Raw genomic sequence first — 20,786 nt, 5'->3', positions numbered from 1 at the left:
GCTGCAGCTCTTTTTGGAGGCTGAGTACATCATAAACAAAGTCAACTCCTTATCTGAATCTCAGCTTTAGTTTTTATGAGTGTGGCTTAAAATAGACCTCGACAAGATGTTATGCAACAGAAGCCCCAAACCTGTTGTGGTGTTCTGCATGCATAGATACGCCCTGCTCAAGGCCAAGAATGGACATCCAGAAGAGATGCCTTCCAGCGAGGGGACCGAGGGCTGTGAGCCCCAACCCCTGCAGGCAGAGCCTGGGCTGCTCTGGAATGCCTCTGAATTTCCAGAGGTGCAAACAGGAAGAAAAGGAACCCCTTTGTGCCTCCGGATTGCCTGCAGAGAGCCTCCAGTCCCCATGCACAGCCATGCACTGAGCTGTGGGCTCATTCTGAGCTGTTCTGTTAGTCATGCTGGAGCTTCCACAGTGCCTCATCCTTCCTGCCCTGTGCTAGGTGGGACTGAATCCAACATTGCTAGCTTTGGGAAAGGCAAAATAAACCCACTGGGGGGGAAGTGGGCTCAGCTGTGTCCTTTCAATAATGTATAGCAAGTTTTGAGCTCTGATAACCTAATAGCAAGGATGTGGGGAAGGACAGAACGAATTTGTCTGTTTCCTCATAGCCACAGGTGATAGCGAAGTGAAGACAGAAAAAACTAATCCTGTTTTCTGACTTGTTTTCCAAAAGATATGCAAATGGTATCAGGAGGAAGGATCAAAACGCCGGTGATTAATGGATTGCTGAGGGTGGATGCAATGCAGTCCTTCTGGGAAGCACCACTGGTTGGGCTCAGAAGTGCCACCAAATGCAGAACGCTGCGGGTCTGAATTGTCTCTGTGGTCACGTATGGAATTACATTGGTCCCATAGGAGCTCATGCACAGGAGGTTGGTAAAGCACCAAAGCTGGTTGGTGGATGAGACCTCCGGAAATCCTGCTGCCATGGAGAGGACCTGTCATCTCGTGTTTGCGAGTGCTTTTCAATTTAATACATTTTAATCAGAAAATTAATCAGGAAACACCAGTTCAGCAAGATAATTGAACAATGAAGAGACATGATAATTACTGTTTAGTCTAATTAACTTTGTTAAGTCTTTATTGGGAACAGAGACTTCCTGAGTGAAACTTATTAAATGGTTCTCCCTAGAAAACAGAATCTGCAGCAAGAATCCTTTGTTACTCGTCAGGAATTGGATGTGTGGCTTTAAATCACCATTAGGAATCCTGCAGGTGGGTTTAGATCCATCTCAGTCCATCCCCACCTCCAGCACACAGCCCACGGTTTTTGCTTTCCTATCAGAGCACAGCGTTAAATATTTATCATTTCAGAAAGGAGGATTATAAATAAATATTGAAATGAACTTTATTGGCTTTTGATCTGCTGGGAAAGCTCCTTGGCTGCCATCCAGCGAGCGGTGACCCACGGGTACCCGTGTTATCTGTATCAGGTGAGGTCAGGAGGATGAGAGATGCAGAATATCGACCCTGTAGGAGAAGCGTGGAGGAATGTGATTTAATAGTCTGTGGCTCGAGGGGTTATCAGCTTCAGTCAGGATGCTGTGAGCTGGGGGGATCTCAGCAGCTTGGCTCTTGCTCTCAGTTTTGTTGTGCCAAACCTGAGACATCCTCTGGTGGCTGTGGGATCTCTGGCCGTGGAGCTGCACAGCACCTGGTCTGCCTGGAGATAGGAGTGCCCCACAGAGTGGTGGTCCTTTGGCTGTTTAAGGGGAGGCTATGTGGTTTGATGTCAGCTTTGGTAAGTATTGCAAACCACAGAGCTGTGGGGCTGTGCTCCCCTGCCTGCTGCCTGTGGACCTGCATGACACCAGGGCTGTAGCTGGAATCCCATTCCCACAACACTCGTTAGATTTAAGACCCCAAGGATGGAGCCATGTCCCCTAATGGGGCTGTAGCCATGCAAGTGGGTCAGCCCTTCCAAGACAGTGCCTTGGCATCCCTTTAAACCTCCATGTTTTCAGTTAAACTGGGGTGCAGGATGGCTCCCTCAAATCCCGTTATCTCCTACAGTTAATTTGGGCAACAAACACCTCCAGCGTTTCGAATTCCTCGTCGGCGAATGGCATTGTAATTGCATTTCTAATTTATTTGGTCCGGTTTATAATTAAAATGAGCGCTCTGACTTATCGCCGTTGGACGTTGCTCTTGGGTATTCCTGCCCATGTCGTGCTTTTAAGGCTGCAGAGCAGGCTGTGTTGTGCTCAGCCCCGAAGCACGAGGAAGACAACTTCATTACCCGTCTGCTTTTCTGGGTCACCCAGTGGCGGTCGCTGTTGTGTTCAGCCACGCTCCGAAGCACTGCATGTTTCCACGACTTGAAACGTGGGTCTGTTGGGAACGAGCATTCGTGGAGAGTGCAGCCTTACAGCCTCGTGTGCTTGTTTATTTCCTTCTTCCCTTTCTCTTGCAGTTAATTATTTGGTAAACGCTACCGGTGAGCGTAGGATCAGTCCGCCATCCTGGCAGCAGTTTGCCTTCCACCAGGGGCAGGCAGCTAATGGTGTTGCAGAGGAGCAACTCTTGAGAACCCTCCTGATTGATTTTTTTCCCCTCTCATCGCTTCCTGTGGTGTCATTTAGAAAATGAAATTGCCAGAACTTTAAAACACTTCCCTGGCTGATGGGGAGGGTTAATTACTGTTGGAGAGGGACAGCTGGGCAAGGCGAAAAGCTGGGCAAGAGTACAAGGAAAAACAGAGAAGTTGTTGAGGTTTCAGAGGTGGAGGAAACAAAGAAACAACACTTTCCATCAGTTTGGTACCTATAAGGAGCGATGCTTGCGGTGTTGAGGTGGAAGGAAGAATGCAATCCTGTTCTCCCTCCCTTCCCTACGCCTCTCCCAGGTGTGAGGACAGGCTCTGCTCTCACAAACAGCAACGGAGCATTTCCCCCTGAGATCACAGAGCTCTGTGTCAGAGCAGAGGCACACAGTTGGCCTCCCCATGCTGCTCGGAGCTGCAAACCCTTTTCCTGCTCGCTGGGCAGCAGGCACAGTGTGCTGAAGCACCACGCTGCTCGCTGTTATCCGCTGCCCTGCACAACAGCCTTCCCACAGCTCCTTGTGTTTCTTTTGTCATAAAGCTCCTGGTGCTGTGCCTGCAGCACTCACCTACGTGTCTAATTCACTTCCCCAGAACAGGCAGGCTACAGAATCCTAAATAAATGCTCGCTGGTCATTAAAGCCGTATTTACAGGGACTTAACGGCTCTGTAATAGACATAGAACTTGCTCTGCAGAATTGTTACTGCATAAATACACCAGAATAAGCAGCTGGTGCTTAAAGGCTTTGTAATGCATGGGAAGCTGTAATTTCCTGATTAACAGTGGTTGATTGCGATTGTATTGCAATATCTATTTCCTAGCGTCATCAAAAACCTGACCCATCTCCAAAAACGCCAGGTGAGATGGAAGGGCTGTTGGAGGTGAGAATGACCAAGGGCTGGAGGAATGCTGACCCCTGGTTTTGAATTGTTCCCAATGAGTTTGGGGTCTCTGGGCTGTGTGGGGCCAGCTGTGGTAGGGCTGCCTGCTCGGGTCAGTGTGCAGCTCCCACCTGAAGCTCTGCTCCTTATCACTGAGCCCCATTCATGGGAAGCCAACAAAAGCCACTCTTCTTTGTGGATATTCACTAGTGGTGTATACTGGTGGTTAACATACTGATGGCACAGAACTCTTTCTAATTGCCAGAATGTCAGTAGGACGTAGGTTTGCCTTTTGCATGAGCACCTCCTCACCCAAAGAGCATCCAGAGTCTCTCAGCTCTTATTTTAAATAATGATGTATCCCTGCTCGGGGGGGAAAAGGAAAAAAAAAAGGAAAAAAAAAAAGAAAAAAGGAGTAAAGAATATAAATTAAGTCTTCAAATGTATGTGCAGTTCTCTGTGACACAAACTTTGCTCTTGGGGTTTATGATGCTAATAAAACCCTACTCGCTGCTAACAGCTCTTTCCTTCGTAGCCTCACAAACTGAGACAAATAAGTGCATGTATTGAAGGAGTTCACATTTTATGTCTCTTTGCATCAATATGGCTCTGCTTTATTGACATTTTTAGGTAGAAACTGGCTAGTCATGCTTGGACTACATTAACTATTATTTATTGTTGGGGCTGAGGATCCAAGCCCTCCTTGTTCTGGGTGGTTGTACATACAAATCAGAACTGTTTGTATCCCAAAGAGCCTCTAAATATGATGAGAGGAAGAACTAAGTGAGATGGAAAGGCCAAAAGGCATCGAGCCAGGCTGGGTGAGCTGCAGGAATGTGCAGAGTGGGCACAGAGGTTCCTACATTAGAGCCTCCCCAACATCATCAGCAATGACCCCACGTCCCAAACCGCCCTCTCCATCGAGGGTTTGTGCCTCTGCTGACAATCTGGATTCTCCTTTGCATGCTTTTAGATTTAAAGTGTCAGGTGCTTAGAAAGACAGTTATTTTATGTGATCAGCAATCAGCCATTTTTTGGTCATCCTTAGAATAAATCGCGTTAGGAGCTGCCTGAGCAGGGCAGTGTGAGTGCTTGGAGCCGGGATCCTGGACACGTGCCATGCTGGCTCCGGCACCAACACAAATTAGAGAGCTACCATTCCTGGTGCAACACTGGGACTTCTGGTGTAAAATCTGGAGCAGCCAGGTTGGGACACCACTGACAGTGAGCTGCTGCTGGCACCTGGGTACCAGATCAGGCAGCTGGGCCAGCAGAGGGAGCAGGGAGAGTCCCACATCTTAGGGGATGTGGGTTTAAGGGTGAGTGATATTAGATCAGATCTTGCAGTAGAATCTGTGATCTGTGTCATCCAAGTTCTCTGAACTTCTCAGACAGCTCCATTTGACTTCCTGTCATGTAGTAATGCTTTCCTCTTGTTTTCCACCCAGCTCCTTGCCAACGTGGAATAATGACAAATGGCTCCGTCTCATCTGGATGTTCACATATGAAGCCACAGGGATAACGTGCAGTGGAAACACAACGCAGAAATCAACCCTCAGAATGGAATCAGTGTTTAGGGAGATCTCACAGGTAAGCGGCTCGTGCCCTTCAAGGTATTCAGTGAACCACTGGCAATGTGACCGTTACTGTGTTTGCCACAAAGATAAGGCAGAGTCAAACTCAGTCCTCCATCGGACACGTGTAGGGTATGGGGCAGGTAACCCTGCTCTCTGGCAGCTGGTCCTGCTCTGGCTTTGCTGTGCTGCTCTGATGGGGATGGCTCTGCTCTGCTCTGCTCATGCTGGGGAGGTGGCTCCTGCCAGCAGAGCTGGGGCTGACCTGCACTGTGCCAATTCCCTCTGCATAGAAAATCTCTGCGCTTCATTTGCTCTCTTTTTAGGACCTGGGCTTGTTTCTAAAAATAGAACTTTATTCTTCACTTTCATGTTCTAAAGGACAATGACGGAAGAGAGAGTGAGGGAGAAAATGCCATAAACTGGGACATTTTGTTAACCACATTCACTGCACATCTGGGAGCCCCTTTGGTACCAAATTGCTGTGTGATGCCATTCACAGGCCATAGCCTCATACATGTCCTCTCAGAAGCTGGCACTGCAGTGATGTAGCCCATGTTTTGGAAGTGGAATGTGACCTGTTGGTTGGGTATATGGATCACAGAGCTGAAAACGTTTGGTTCCTTCTCTTTGCTCCTATGGGATCCTGGCCATGCCATTGCTGTGCTAGTTCTTCCAGCTCTACAAGCCTCATTGCTCCCAAGTTCACTGCTGAGCAGAGGGAATTGCACTGTTTAAGTCCTAATGATGCTTCCCTGCCTTTCCTTGGGGCTGTATAGGTCTTTTAGTCATCCAGTTAACTAATCCCAAAATGCTGGGGGTCCTCATCCAAAACGCATTACAGTCGTGCCAGTTCTGGGGATAACTGCATGCAGCGTTGTCTCTCCTCACCAGCAGGTGGGAGATGTGGTGTATTTTGGACACATGGTGTCTGATGATGCATGAATCTGAGTTTAAAACAAAGATAGTTGGTTATACCTCTATCGCTGTCTTAACTTGAAAGCGGTGTCTGTCTGCGGCACGTGGAGGAGATGATAAATTGCACTGAATCCGGAGCCATCAAATTTCCTGCCTGTCTTTCTTAACCTTGGGACAAATTAAATCAAATTCTACTGTGAAGCCTAAAGACATAAAATTTGTTAGCTGTAACAGTATATTCTGCCAAGCAGTCAGAACTCCCTGGTATTAATTACTTTATTCAGTAAGTTAAGCAAATGATGTGATATCTGGACTCAGGGGGAAGCCACCCAGGAGTACATGTAAGATGCACAGATATTCCTGCCAGTGAACATCCAAACTCCAGTTGCTAATTTGATGTGGAGTGCAATAACGTGTTCTAAAGCTGCCTCCATTTCTGAGCAATAACAAACCACGTGTGAGCATCGTTAATGGAACTGCTTCAACAGTGCCTGAAAGTAATAACTGCGATGTGCTGGGTGCTGTGGCAGCTGGAGGGCCACGGATCTGTTAGCTTTCCTCTTCTCCAGCAAGCAGCACCAGCAGAACGTGGTGCTCCCTCATCCCAGCCTGCACACTGCCTGTCTGTGCTCCCCATTGCAGGGAGCATCCCAGGGCTCTGCCAGCACAGACTGCCAACATCTCATCCACTGCAGAGCCACTGAGTGTGCAGGTTTGGGCAATCCCTGCTGCTGCTGGAAGTGAACTGGAAATCCTCTATGTGGTTTCTTTCGTGGTCCAAGCCGGGAGTATTGTTTTCCCCTGCACAGAGAGCAGCCAAAGGGAGGCAGGGTCTGAAATGGCCACAGCTATTGGCGAGGGCACTGCTTTGCCATGGCTGCACCAGCAGAGGTAGCGGGGTGAAACTGGAACAAAGGACATTTGTGGGTTTAAGACCAGAAAGGGCTGTGAGATGATATACTCTAACTGACCAAATGCCATCTGCTTACATTACTTCTGGTCATAGCATATATAAATAACTTCTGTGTGCGATGTGTATTTTTCTAAGAGATCCAGGTCTAGCTTGGGAGGCACTGAGTGATGAAGAGTCTCCTGCTTCCAGATTGTTTGAATAATTAATCACCATTACTTAAAAGATGCTAGTCTCATTTTGCATTCCTATTTGTCTGCCTTTAATTCGCATCAAGAGAGTCTCTCTGTGCTTGTCTCTGCTAGATTACAGCCCTCACCATCTGATCCTTTCTTTCTGTGAAAGTGCTCTACAATGTAATCAAATTATCTTTCAACTTTCTTCCCGATAAATTGCAGAGATTTACAAGGCGGAATGTGGGATTCCTCCATTCTTCACTGGGAGGCATTTGTTTCCCAGCTCCCATCTGCAGATCTGTGCCTGTAACAGTGCACACACACTGCACATAGCTGGGGATGTTTCTATTCCCTGAGCGCCCTTCATCCTGCTTGCTGAGATAACTCTTGTCCAACTTATTAAACCCAAAGCAAAGCTGTCAAAGATTTAACATTAATATTTTTTAATGAAAGCCATATTAAGAGGTTTAAGCATTGTGGCTCATTTTGGAAAAGATAAAGCATTAAAAAGCAAAAGAGGAAAGAAGCTGGATGGGCAGGATGCTCGCAATTGCATTACAGCACTCAGTTTGTTAGCTTGCTCTGCCCTGAAAAACTTTGCATGCTTGCTGTGGTATTAAAGTTAATTTATACTGTAAAAAAAAAAGAGGTGGGAGAGTTTAAAAGAGAGCAGCAGCTCCATCCTGGCAGATGCTGAGGGCTTTCTTGTGAAGTGCTGAGTTGGCAGAAGTTGCTGCTGAGCATCTCTGTGAGCGCTGCTCCCCCTTTATTGTCAGTGCTGGCCCTAAAGCAGCACGGGGGACTTCCAATAAAACAGAGCTCCTGTCCAAGCATTAAGATACATGCAGTTCACAGAGTCGTTCCAGAGGGCAAAATGCTAATCTGTCATCAGTCCTGTGGGGAGGGGGAAAAGGATGTTATAGACATCCATGCAGACATACAGCTATAGCAATACAGAGCTCCTGCAGCCAGAGATGGGGCTTCTGGAGGAGTGCGTACACCTTAAGGTCGTCACTCCAAATTGCTGCCATGCATTCTGGCCTGGCAGCCCCTGGCCTTGTTTTTGATACGGGGCAGCTGGCAGCATCTGCTTAGAGCTTTTGAAGCTGCAGAACTGGTGTGAAGGAACCTGGGCTCAGAGTCATCCCAGCAAGCCATAGGAAGGGGGTGTTGGGGTGTGCATAAGGCAGTGTGAAAGAGAGGGGTGGTCGCTGCCTGGGTATCAGGTGGTGAGAGGCAGGAGCCCTCCAGGGCCTCGGTTGGACCTCGGGGGGTCCTGGGGTTGTACAGAAAATGGGAGATAAGCACAAGCTCTGCCAGAAGTGGTACATGGGAGATCCAAAGCTCTTCTGGGCAAAAACTGCCTCCTTCTCTGCGTGTGACCCAGAACTTTTGTAACACAGCCCCGATCGTTGCCATACATCCTATCAATGGCTGTAATTAACAGCAGCAAACGTGGAAGCAGAGGTCGGAGCCGCCTGGTTATGTGACTCAGGTTTGTGGGTACTTCACCCCCCAGGGCCATGCAACACCAATGCAACCTCACTGCCCTGACTTCCAGCAGCTCTCTGCTCGTGGTGGGAACTCCCAGCTGTCAGAGGGGCTGCAGCATCGCTGAATGCAATCACAGCTGAGATGGGGTCTGATTCAGGAGAATAGTTTTCTTTTTAAACCAGAAACTTAGCAGTAAGTTGAGTCCTACAGAGTCCCACAGCCCTTCAGAAGGCACCACATGCCTATAAACAAGCACCCCCATCTCTCTAGCACACCATAAAATCTCTCCATAACGATCATCATGACAACAATAAACTTGTTATTACCATTCCCCGTGATTTATCAGGCTGGTGGAAAAGGTGGGGCTGCTATTTTATTGGGATGATGGAATGTTTGCAGAGGGAAAATACAATCTGCATTCCTCCAAGGCTACTTTTATACGTGGAATGATGAATACATTTCTTTTCCCATTCCCAGTTTAACATTGTAGGAGGCAGAAACGCCTCTTCAAAGTGAATTTCTTTGGAGCAGCATAAAGTTCTGTCTCCATAGGAGTGAACAAGAGCCTGTGGAGCCCTGGGAAAGCAAACACTCAAGCCTTCCCTATGTGGGGAATGCCTGGGTTTTACTTTTCTTGGACAATTTCGATCCTAATTGGGATGGAGCCACGTGGTGGGGTGTGAGAACCACGCATGAGGCAGCGTCTGCCTTCCCCAGGCACCTCTGCCTCCCCCCTGCACTGTATGTGCCATAGCAGTGCCCACCCGGGTGCACACAGCAGCCCTGGTGCACGCAGGGCAAGTGAGGGAAGGAGACTTTGGCCCAGAGAGAGCAGAGCTCGAAGGCAGACAAGTCCTTTGTGCCTCACATGCACTGCTCAGCCAGGCACACACGAAGCAGACAGATGATGGATGGGGCAGTGTGAATCCCAGCCTTGCCTTATCTGGCCATTTCTCCGTGTTAAACACTTTCCATTGTTTTCTGCTGAGTTAAAGGTCTATGCAGGCACTCTAGAGACCCCGTATTTAATAGTTCCAAATGTGCAGTCAAAGACAATTAATAATAATAATTGGAGTAACCAGTACGCTGTTGTGATTGACCTGAATGCTCCTTACTAATTAGGACTACTACAGTTCAGAAATCATTCACAAGCCACAAGTGTTTTATACTAGGGAAAACAAACTGGCCTCAATCACACATATTGTTGTGTTAACACAGCGATGCCCAAGAGAAGAGTTTATCACACTTGTCAGCATTTTGGGGGAATATCAGAGCAGGACAGAAGGAAAGTGTTTCAGTGAGCACAGCAAAGGGGTCAGAAATTGATACTGTGAGCCAAATCTGTAGCTGGCATGGATCAGTCTCTGCAGAATGGAAGTGGAACTGCTGGGATGTGCAACGTTGGCCATGCAACATGACAACAGGTCGCTCAGCCCCCTCCCCACAGCAATGCCACCCCACAGCCAGCAGTCAGCTCCCCCAAAAACACATCAGTCCCTTTCTTGCAAAGGAGAGAGACCGGCTATGATGAGAGCAGCCCACGCTCACACCCAGGCCTTTGGGAGGTGAAGCACTGTGGGTAGCAGGGCTCAAACTGCCAGCAAGGCACAGAGGCTGACGTTGCAGGGACATCAAAGGAGAGCAGCTAAAGGCCTTGGCAGTTGGTTGCCCAAAGCGACCGCAGCCATGTGTCCTGCCCTGAAAGGTCTCATCAGCTCAACTCAAATGTCATCTGATCCTGACAAGTGGGGGAGAGAAAAAGAAGTGTCCTTGCTGGGAAATAATGAGAGGGCTGCAAGGAGGAAGGGAGCAGAGGAGAAGGGTCCTCGTGGTCGTGATCCTCCTCTCCCACTTTCTGTCCAATTATACTGATTTGGGGGGATTATAAAGACTGCTAGCTTTGCAGCAGTGCTGGTACTCCTCTGTGCCAGGCACTGTATAAATGCATGGGAGTAGACAGTCTCAGCCCCCAGAGTAACTGCCAAGCAGGCAGCAAAGGCTTGACACCAAGCGCTGATCCAGAATTAAAGTTAAGTTCCCATCTTTAGCACACAATCCCCCATGTGGTTGCTGGGCAGTTCTTTTAATCCCTTTGTGCCTTAGTTCCCCAGGCTTAAAGCATATTAGAGGCCGTTCAGGTGCAGCTGATGCTACATTAGGGGGATGGGGGTGTGGATACCACTGTATGGGAACAGACATGGCAGAGGTGGTACCCGGAGCAATGCCCAGCTGAAATGCCAGCAGGATGCCCCCAGATTGCCATTCTCCTGTACAGCATTCAGTGTGACACCGCCTGCTGGCACTGCCCCATGGCACAGAGCTGATTAAAGGCTGAGCCCCCATACCATCTCCATGCACCTGTTGGACCGACCAGCAGGCACAGCCTGCAGGCAGGCATGCCGAGCTCCCTGGGTGTCCTTTCACCTCACAACCACGCTTTTGTTTTTCACTTCCAGTGCCTTTGATAGGAGTTATATCGGGCTGAAGAGGAGATTTAAAGGGTTGTGCACACAGGACGGCAGGTCGAGGTGTGGGGCACCCTCTCCCTTCCAGCCCACGGCTTTGTTAAATCCCCTTCACATCTCTGCACACAGCTGAATAATGGGTATCTCTGCCACAGAAATATGTACTGCTCTCTCACTGCATTAAGCATTGGCTTCAAGTGAATTTCTCTCACAAGCAGAACTAATAAAAGGACTAAAAAGTGCCAGATTCCACTTGACAAATGGCTCAAAGGAGAACGTCTCCTAAATGCTTTTAGCATTTGCAGTGATTGATCAGGGAGGGCTCAGAAGCAGCTGACCTGTTGAGTTTTTTTCAGAGGGGAAATGATGGAAGGATGATAATGCTTTTCTCTCCTTGATCACTATAATTTTTGCTCTGCTGTAGATAATGTATCCAGTGTCCAGAAATCACCACCTGTGTTTTGGAACTAGCCCAGGAATACCATTTAAATCCATGCATAACAAGTCTGCATCTATCTGTCAATTCACCATTGATATTGTGACGTGCTGGGAATAAGATGACACGAGCTGTGGCAGTCGCTGTAGACGTACATGGAGAGGCTGTCCTGCCCCAAAGTGCTCTTATGGGTCTGGAACGGAGGTCACGCAGCAGCTCGGATCAGCCTGGCAACAGCCTCTCCCAGCAAGGGGCTGCCTGCAGCCAGCCACTTACTCTTCATTTGCACGGTGTCAGTCTCTGCTGCAGAAGCTCTGAAAGCCTTTGCTCAGGGCTGAATGGATTTGAGCGTAGCTGGAGCGGGTAGGAGAAGGAGCTGTGGGGCACAGAGCCGTTCCTGCCTGGTACCCCCCGCACCCATTTTGGGGCTATACATTGGGGGATCCGGCAAGAGCTGCTCAGCAGCAGCCTGCTGGAGCACTGCGCGTGTGGAGCTGTAAAGCAGAGGCTGAGGAGATGCGTCCTCCGTGTGATCCTGTGGGCAAATGACCTCCTTTTAAGAAAGTTACGGTGCTCTCAACACTGAACAGGGGAATAATGCTCCTCCTGTGAGCGCCGAGTGCTATAAAATCCTGGAAGCTGCTGTATTTCCAGGCTGTCTGTGGTTGCTTCCAGGCCAGACAAGACGAGGCAGGATAGCAGCTTCAGCTCTGCTAACAGCTGCAGTCATCCCTCAGATTTTTCTCATCAAACACATTTTCAAGCTTCGCTCACAGTTGTTTTCTCTTTCTCTAAATAAAGAAAAATAAAACCAAGTAATTAATTAAAAGGAGACGTTCTGTCACCACGCTGGGACAGCTGTCCTTTTTGTGCTGAGGATTCCCAGCACTTTTTGTCCCCGGGGATCACAGCAAACCAGGCATGTGTGCTAACTGAGGCCATGCTGCCGTGTGGGAGAATCGATGGCTCTTCCTTGTGCCGTCTGTGCAGGTGAGGGCTCTCTTGATTAATTGATGTCCCATTTATTGTCAAAATGTTGCCTTCTTCTGTTTTCCCTCCTCTCCATTTCTTGCTTCCGTGTCCAGGGAGCAAGATTTGATTCCAGGATCAGTCACAAGAGATTAGCAAACAAGCTGAGAACAAGTGTGCTAGAATGCTTGAAACCAGGCAGCTCTTCTGACCCCACCTCACCTCCCTCCATCCCCAGCAGCCTTCCCTGAATGCATTAGGATGCTTAGTGGGGACTTTCTGGAGGTGGATATTCCCAGAGAGTCAGCAGATTTATCACTGCGTGGAGCAGATAAGTGCAATTTCATGTCACGCTCTTCTACCCCTTGTCCATTTTATGTGTAACTTCAGCAAGAAGCACTTCAGAAGCAAATGTGGTAAAGGGGGAAGGGACACACAGGGGATGTCCAGAAGAAAAGGGAGAACAAATCTGGTGCGTAGTTGGCTGCCTGGGTAAATCTATAGGAGCTCACCCATCTGGGTTGGTGCAAAAGGGCAGGAGAGGGCAGAGGGGCCGTGCCATGCACAAAGCTATGCGTGCGGCTCCTCCCGTACCTCTGTAACAGTCCAGAGCACAAAGAAGTGCAATAAGGGCAGCAGCAGGATGTTTTCTATTTCCAGCTGTTCTGCATCCTTGCAAAGCTCTGCAGGAGCTGTTAAGGTGAGATGGAACTGCAGTTCATTTATCTTTGCGTAGGCTCAGAGCAGCTGACGCACGATCTGCCTCCTTTAAGCTCTGCAAGGAGCTGGCCCTGAGATTCAGAAGCTTGGAATCCATGCAGAGTGCTGGAACAGGGGTGAGAAGTAGTCCTCCTGAGCCATCATGGCCCAAGCAATGGAACTGCTCCTGTTCACAGACCCCAAAGGGAAAAGCCCCGACTGGATGGGATAGTGGGGCTGGCAGGGAGGTGCTGAGCACTGAGGGCTTTGCAGGAGAGGCTCTGGGTGGGCAGGACCTGTCTGCTGTGGCACCTTCACACCCATTCCTGTGCATGTAGGAACTCATCCTGACTGCTGGTCCCGCTCTCTTTGCTCGGGGTATTTTCTCACACCTTTTTATGCTGAGCTATGAGCAAACAGGGACTTTCTGGAGGGCTGTCAGACAAGCACAGCAGTGAGAGGGAGGACAGGAGTGCTGCGGCTCTGCAAAACTGTCCGCCATCCAAAAAGACAAATTCCCTTCCTATCCTCCTGCTGCAGGAGAAGGGGTGGGGGGGAACATGAAGTGCTGACAAGCTTTTAAACTAACCCGAGCCAAAGGGTCAGGGGGAGGCATGTGCTTCAACTCCTTTCCTCGGGTGGAGTGGGTGGATGCTCAGCTGGTCGTGCTGGACACAACGCCCCCAACTCACCCTTTATGTTTGGCATAAAGGCTGCATCTCATGAGCTGAGCTCTTCGGTGCCCTCCCCGTGGTGTGAGCAGCAGCGAGGGGCCGGCTGGGCAGCGCAGCTCACACCGGTGCTGCTTCAAGATGCCGCAGACCTTAATAAGCAAGGGATTAATTACACTTCCCATGGCTGCTTGGCAGCTTCACCTCAGTGCTTGAGCGTGTTAGCACATCATTAGTCAGAGGGCAGTAAAATAATGTCACTGTCCTCCCTCTCTCCCCCGGCTGCTGGCCTGTGCTCATTATATCGGTGCGAGGCAGCAGTGGGGTGATGGGTACAGAGTCCTCCCGGGGAAGTGGGGGCTGTGCTCTGCGGTCAGCAGTCCCTGCTCTAACAAGTGTAATTGAAGGGATTTACTCCATTATCCAATTTGATTACAGGCAAGCTGCTGGGTAAACAGGAAAAGGGGAGGCCTGGGTGAAACCGTGCAGCTCGAGTGGCTCTTTGGAGCTGATCTTCATAACCTTGTCAGTGTCTGTGCACTTGGCAGAGCCTCTCAGGCGCGTCCTTTGAAGGTCTTTGCCGGCTGCAAGTGGTTCATATGGGCAGCTCTGTCACAGTGAGCTGGGCTGGAATGTCTGTTCCCGTTGCGGGCAAAGCAGTGGGCAAAGCTGGGTTTCCATCTACCTCTTCCAGTGAGCAAAAGTGCGATGCTGTGCCTCCTCCTGGGGGGCTCTGCAAGGCTCAGCAGGCAGTTCCAACCACAAACAGCACATGATGTGTTTGCTCCCTAACCCACCAGCGAGCGTGAGATGGATCCTGCCACCTCCCAGCTGATGGGAACTAACTGTGTCTGAGCTGGAACCGGAGCAGGCTGAGGGCTGCCTGGCTTCACACCGCTGATTGAGGCTTAAGTCTTGGGAACGTACAATTGAACAGCACTTTTCAGTGCAGTTTGAGCCAGGAATGATTTACTGGTGTAAGGGAACTTTCCCCCCTTGGGCAGCAGCTAAGGCTGAGCTGCTCTGCCTGGAGCCACAGTGCTGCAGCGCCTGCACGGATGGGAAGCTGAGGGCACATGTGTGGGGTCTGGTGAGCATGGCCTGAACGGGTTACCTTCCCCAGGCTGGTGTCACAGTGTTTATCTTTGATGAACCAGGTGGGTCAGTCAGTGCTGGGGCTCAGCACGGCGCTCCCTGGGCACACAGCTGTGTTTCTGCTCGGGGTTCTGAGCTGGGAACCACCGCAGGGTGCTCTCCTGGCCTCAGCCCAGCTGTCCCCTGCTCATTAGGGGCCTCCCCTGCTTGGTGTGTGTCGGCAGCGCCTGGGAGGGGGGGTTGTTTAACTCAAGAGGAGAGAATGGCCCTTTAAACCAAGAGCAGTGCCAGGGCTTGCTCTGTGCTCGCTGCCCTGGGGGGCAGAGCAAGGCAATGCCGTGCAGCTCCGGAGCTGCAGAGCTGCAGTCTGTCTGCCCCTCACCTGCTCATTAATCACAGCTGTGCTCCAGCAACGCAGACCTGCCCACGGCCTTATTGCTTAACAAGTGCATTAGTGTAAATCAAGGAGCGTGTTTCAATTATCTAATAGAAGAATTATTGATCCACGCTCTCATTCTGAACGTTCAGATGTTCCAGAAGGAAAAACGATGTTTGTGTATGCTATTAAAAGATAAGGAGATTAAAAAAAAAATAAAATCTGATGTGTGTTTCCATGTTTCAATTCGGTTGTACTTGGGGAGCTGCTGCGAGATGCTTCTGGAGAAGCAGCTGTGGCCCAGCTAAGGTGTGTGGAGGCAGCTGCAGTGTGCAGCCCGGTTCTGCTGCTGGTCAGCAGAGTGCACGAAATGACATTCATCCCTTCCCTCCCAGGATGCTGTGCTGAGAAGCCCGTGGCCTCTTTTTAAACTCACCGTCCACCGAAAAGAGGAGCTGCTCCTCAAAATGTGCAAATCCAATCGAAGTACATTAAATTGAAACAATTTGCTTTTCCCTTTCCTCGCGCTGCGGTTCCAAAAGCTGGGGGCAGGGGGGGGTCAGTGCTTCTTGAAGGCATGACATGAGTGAAAGGAGCCTTAGGCTCCTTGCTGATAAAACAAACATCCTGGAGGAGAGTTAATACAAAGTGCAGTTATTCTAAACCTCCTTGCTTTTAGTCCATTGTCCTTTGGTAACTGTAAAATGCAGTTGAAGGATGTTCCTATTTCCCTTTGATAGAAAACACGGGGCTATTTTAGAAACTTAAAACCCATTGCGGGCTCTTTTCAGCAGTTCTTTTTAAGGCGGCACAGTTCAGCTGTCAGTCCCCAGCTCTGCTTTTAATTAAAATAGGTTTGTAGCCTTCACTGACAAGCAAACATCTACAGTAAGTTGCAAACTATAGAGCAATCCTTCTCAGCTTAAGAAGAGTGCCAAACAAAATGTCAGTTGCCACCTCTCTAGGAGGGCTCTGCCTATTTAAGAATAAATATACAAATAGAGCTGTCACTTGGGAAGCTGTTGATAACCCTTTTCTGGGACAGGGAGCTTAGATTAGACACAACGGCAGCAGTGCATCGTTTGCACAGCCCCAGCAGTGCTGCTATAGGCTCACAGCCCCGACTTTCTCCTCTGTTGTGGTCACACGTTAAGGATGCTTTATGATGTGGGGCAGCCGAGCGGTCCCGGGGCTGACAGTGGCCGGGATCTGCTGGGCTGATTCAGGATCCCGATCCATCTCAGCACTGTGGAGGCTGCAGCCCCACTCACACCTCCCGCTGGGGGCTGAGATGGGGAGCCCCATGAGGAGCACATGGAGAGCAGGGAGCAGCCTGTGCCTGTTCCTGCAGTGAGGAGCATTGACAAAGCAGGGTTTCCCTGCTCCTACAAGGCACACGGTGAACCTGTCACTGCTTCCATGTTCCGTTTATCGAGTACCTGAAAAACCCTCCGAAAGCAAATAAGATGAAGTCAAATCAAATGCAGCAAACTCATGCTGCGCTTTTATAACTGTCACCATTATTAACAAATTTTTGCTGCCTGGCCCTGCTGCTGCTTGCCTTATTTTTCAGTGTTTAAAGTGCCCCGAAGACCTCGGGGTTAAGGAAGCCAGACCTCTTCTATGGGGGTCAAGCTGGATTTGAGCTGGATTTGTTAAAGCTGTGTTGACTTCCAAATAAGCGGTGTGATCATTGAACCCTTGCTGCCTTGGTCTGCAGCAGGAAGCTGGGACTGGGAGATGCTCTGCTTCAGCGCTGCCTTTGAGTGGGCTGTTATCTAAACGTGGTCCAACGTGGAGCAGGAAAGCTTCCCCGCGGTGCTGTGCATCAGCCCATTTCCCTACCAGCTGCTAGGGAAGGGATGCTGTCCCCTGTTTCCAGATGGAAAGCTGGAGCCCAACAGGTGTTTGATGCTCAGGGCGGCTCCAGATGAACTGTGCAGTGTGTGCTTCAGACAGGGGCCAGCCCTAACACTGCCCTGTGCTCTGGATTAATACTTGCGAGGGCTGCCCAGCAGTAATTACACAGCACATTCCTTCCCCCTCCGCACTGCTCACAGTTGATAACCTCACAGGAGATTATTCTACACCCCTTTATTGAGCAGAACATCCTCTGCCTTCTCTCCTGAGCTGAGCAATATTGTGACTCCATCCACGTGGGAAGCACAAAGAGAGGACAGCACTTCTCCCTTTCCATTCTCCTGTTTGCATACTGTTTTAATTAGGAGGAGGCTTTATTTTCATTAGCTTACCAAATACACATCCCTATCAAACAAAATTCGCCTCTCTTTAAAAACTGGCTTTTGTGACAAGTTTTGTTGGGTTGTTCTCATCTGGAATGTGGGCAGTGGAGTGAGAGAAATCAATTTCCCTACCAGGACTAATCATGACCAGTGTGAAATTAAGTTGTCACGCAGTACCCCTAATGTGCATGTCTGAGTGCATATTATTGTTTGCAGAGGCAAATTGCAGAAACCTGGTTCGTCTCTGTCCCTTTCACTCGAATTAGGCTCTGTTGTTGTAAAACACTGAAGGGCAAAATGCAGTGTGACATGTTGACACCGGGGCTGTGCAAAAGTTTCAGTGGAGAGAAGTAGGGCATATTACAGCAATATAAGCTGTTGTGAATCAAGAAGCTATTTATGAGCCATTTACTTACTTAGCCCTAAAAATAGCTAGGGCTGTATGAAAATAGGGCCGTGATTGAAATCAAGCCTTTGACATGATGTGATGGGGAAAGGGGTGCCGAAATGCAATCAGTTGCTCTGTAAGCAGCCGTGCTGTCTGTGCCGTGAGTGGGGCAGAGGGCTGTGCTGGGCTCACCTCGTGGGGTGACAGCATCAGCACCCCAAGCCTGGCAGCAGTGCCGTGCTCTGTGCCCCTCTTCTGAGCCCCGTGGGTCACATCCTGAATGCCTCCGTGTACCATGAAGGCATGGAAGGAGGTGAAGTGGGAGGCTCAGGGGCTGCCAGGAGGAGCAAGGCAGTGATGCTCTCCTTGTGGCCCCGCGTAGGAGGGCAGCTGCAGCCCCTGCCTGAGTGGCCGTGAGCAAGCTGTACCCTTCTGCAGCAGTGCTCAGAGGAGAGGCAGAGAGAAGCAGTGGGATTTAAGCTCATGCTTGGAGCTGGTAGGCAGTTAATAAAGAAGAGCACTCTGCCTGCAGGCTGGGGAATTGCCCAGTGGCACCTGGGCAGTTTGTTAGCCCCTTCCTAGAGCAGCAGATTCAGAAACATCGCTGCAGTGCAATTAAATAAATCCACTACTACCAATAAAGCTTAAACCCCATAAAATACAGCTGTTGGGTATTGTGTTTCTGGCTTCCAAAGAAATAGTTTCACAGAAATGGGTCCAGGTGTGTGCATTTGTAGCAGAATGGCTCATGAATGCTTGTTGAAAAGGCTGCTGAGATATTTTGGCAGATATTCCTCCTGGTCTGGGGGATATTGCTGCAGGGAATGGATGTCTTTGAACGGGGTAATGCAGAGAGGTATGGGCTGAGAGCTGCTTTGGGCAGTGGAGAGGAATTCTGTTAGCAGTGTTGTGGTGGCGACTCAGCCATGCTCAGTGTGCCCCAATGTGCTGTGATGCTGTGCCCCATGGTGATGTATTGCTATGCCCCAGTGTGATGTGCTGCTGGCTGCAATACAGCAGCTGCTAAAGGGGGACCCATAGAAGGAAGATGGTCCTGACCCATCTCTTTTTCCTAATCTTAGATACCTATTTTGCTCTATTTTTCTCTTCAATGCATTTGAAGTTGGAAGAGCCCAGCACCCATGCAATTGGAGAGAGTGGCAGCTCTGAGCCCAACTTCTGTGCTACAAGATGGGATTCATGACTTGTGACCATTTTTCAAATTAAGCTCATTGATTTTTTTTTTTTTGGTTGCTGCTCGAGTTTCATCTCTTTGAAATGCAATCAGTTGCCTGAAGCAGCTGGCTTTGCAGGGCTCCCAGGGCAGCCCCACCTCGTGCTCTCAGCGCAGTGCAGCTGTGCTGAGCAGTTCCCAGCCACAAGTGGCTGCAGGCAGCTGAGCACTACAGCCACGTGGAGAACAGCAGTGCCCTTATAACAGAGCCTTTTGGTTTGGCTTTTCTTCTGGTTACAATCAGAAGGACATCAATTAGAATCCTTTGCATGTGGAGGAATGGGGGCTATTCCTATAAGATGTGTGCTGTGCTGAAATGCAGTGACTGCACATCTCCTTGTTATCGTTCTCCTGCAGTTACTCAGACCTGTTAGAATTTTTCCAGCTCTTTCAGATCCTACAAGGAAAATGCTGTTTATCACCTTCAATTTCCCCAACGAGGCCTGAAAACTCATTAGTACAACAGACGGTGCCATATGCTTCCTTGGTACGTTCTCATGCTGCAACTATTTATGTTTTGTTTCTTTCTTACTAAAATTGCCTCTCAAATGGCTTGGCTCTACCTATTGTGGTGGAGCCACATTTAGTCCTTCTGTATCTGCGCCTCTTCTTAGTGTAAAGAAGGAAGGAAACATAAAGCAAAACTTAATCCTTGTCATTCTTTCTGCACAAATGTCTTTGTTCCGTGTGCCTGGAGCGACTATTGCTGGAAGATGCTGCAGGTAAGAGAGCAAGGAGCCGTGCACTGAGCACCATGGGGGTCAGCTCGTGGTGTGGGGGAAGCAGGAGGCTGTTTGGCTCTCTGTCCCATTGGCCCTGAAAGCCCCACACTGGGGAGTCCCATGGGCTGGGAAGGAGCCCCTCGGTCAGTCATGGTGCTGCAGTCATGGATTCACCCAAAATGTTGACTTTGGGCCCATTGGATGCTTTGTAGGGCAGGACAGACCTGCTGTGCTGGGGAGCGTTTCCCACATCAGAGGCTGCCTGTGCTCGGTGCAGCTCCACGGTAGATATTCACCATGAGAGTCTGCTTACGTTTTCTGTTATTTATTTTAATATTATTATTCCTGCTGTACTCTAAACAACTCTTCTTCCCTGCTGTTTCATGTCCTCATTGCGTCTGCTTTCTGGAAGAGCAACTCGAGGCCAAAATATTTACTTTCAAATCAACTCAGAGGTGGAAACTGTATTCTTGGTTTGCATCTGCAGGGTGGGTGATGGGTGATGGCTCCCTAGACTGTGCCTTGAGTGTTGGTGTCTAATCCGTTGGGTCAGTTAGACGGTAGGAAATGAGGCATTTGGATCATTTGGGTGTTAGTTTGGATGTTAGGAAAGGTTTCTTCTCTGAAAGAGTAAGTGATGCATTGGCACAGACTGCCCAGGGAGTGGTGGGTCACCATCCACAGCAGTGTTCCAGAACCACGGGGATGTGGCACTGAGGGACGTGGTTGGGGTGGGATGGTGGGGACCTGAGAGCTCTTCTCCAACCTCAGTGATTGTTTGGCTCTATGAGAAGGAATCGTAATGCAGAGAGTGAGTCAGTGCTGGCAGCAGTTGGGTGAGAACAGTGCTTCCCTTCTGGAGTGGGTGATGGCAGCAAAACTGCCACTTCTTCCCACGGAGGACAAGGTGATCGTAACTAATAACCCAGACTGGCCGTGTCAGAGCTGACAGCCCGAAGCACTGCCAGGCATTCTGATGAGC

General features: G+C 49.6%; 1 long non-coding RNA gene across 1 annotated transcript in view; it reads left to right on the top strand.

Moving 5' to 3' along the window:
• LOC121107457 overlaps positions 1 to 20,786 on the top strand; it is a 120,537-nt gene that overhangs the window by 63,980 nt on the left and 35,771 nt on the right. The window contains exon 2 of the long non-coding RNA XR_005841652.2: positions 4,883 to 5,024. This is a non-coding gene — a long non-coding RNA (uncharacterized LOC121107457). The remainder of the gene's footprint in view (positions 1 to 4,882; positions 5,025 to 20,786) is intronic.

Source organism: Gallus gallus, chromosome 23 (genome assembly GCF_016699485.2).
Source record: "Gallus gallus isolate bGalGal1 chromosome 23, bGalGal1.mat.broiler.GRCg7b, whole genome shotgun sequence".
Taxonomy (NCBI): Eukaryota; Metazoa; Chordata; class Aves; order Galliformes; family Phasianidae; genus Gallus; species Gallus gallus.
The sequence above is the reverse complement of the archived record's forward strand: the minus strand, read 5'-3'. Positions and strand labels throughout refer to the sequence as shown.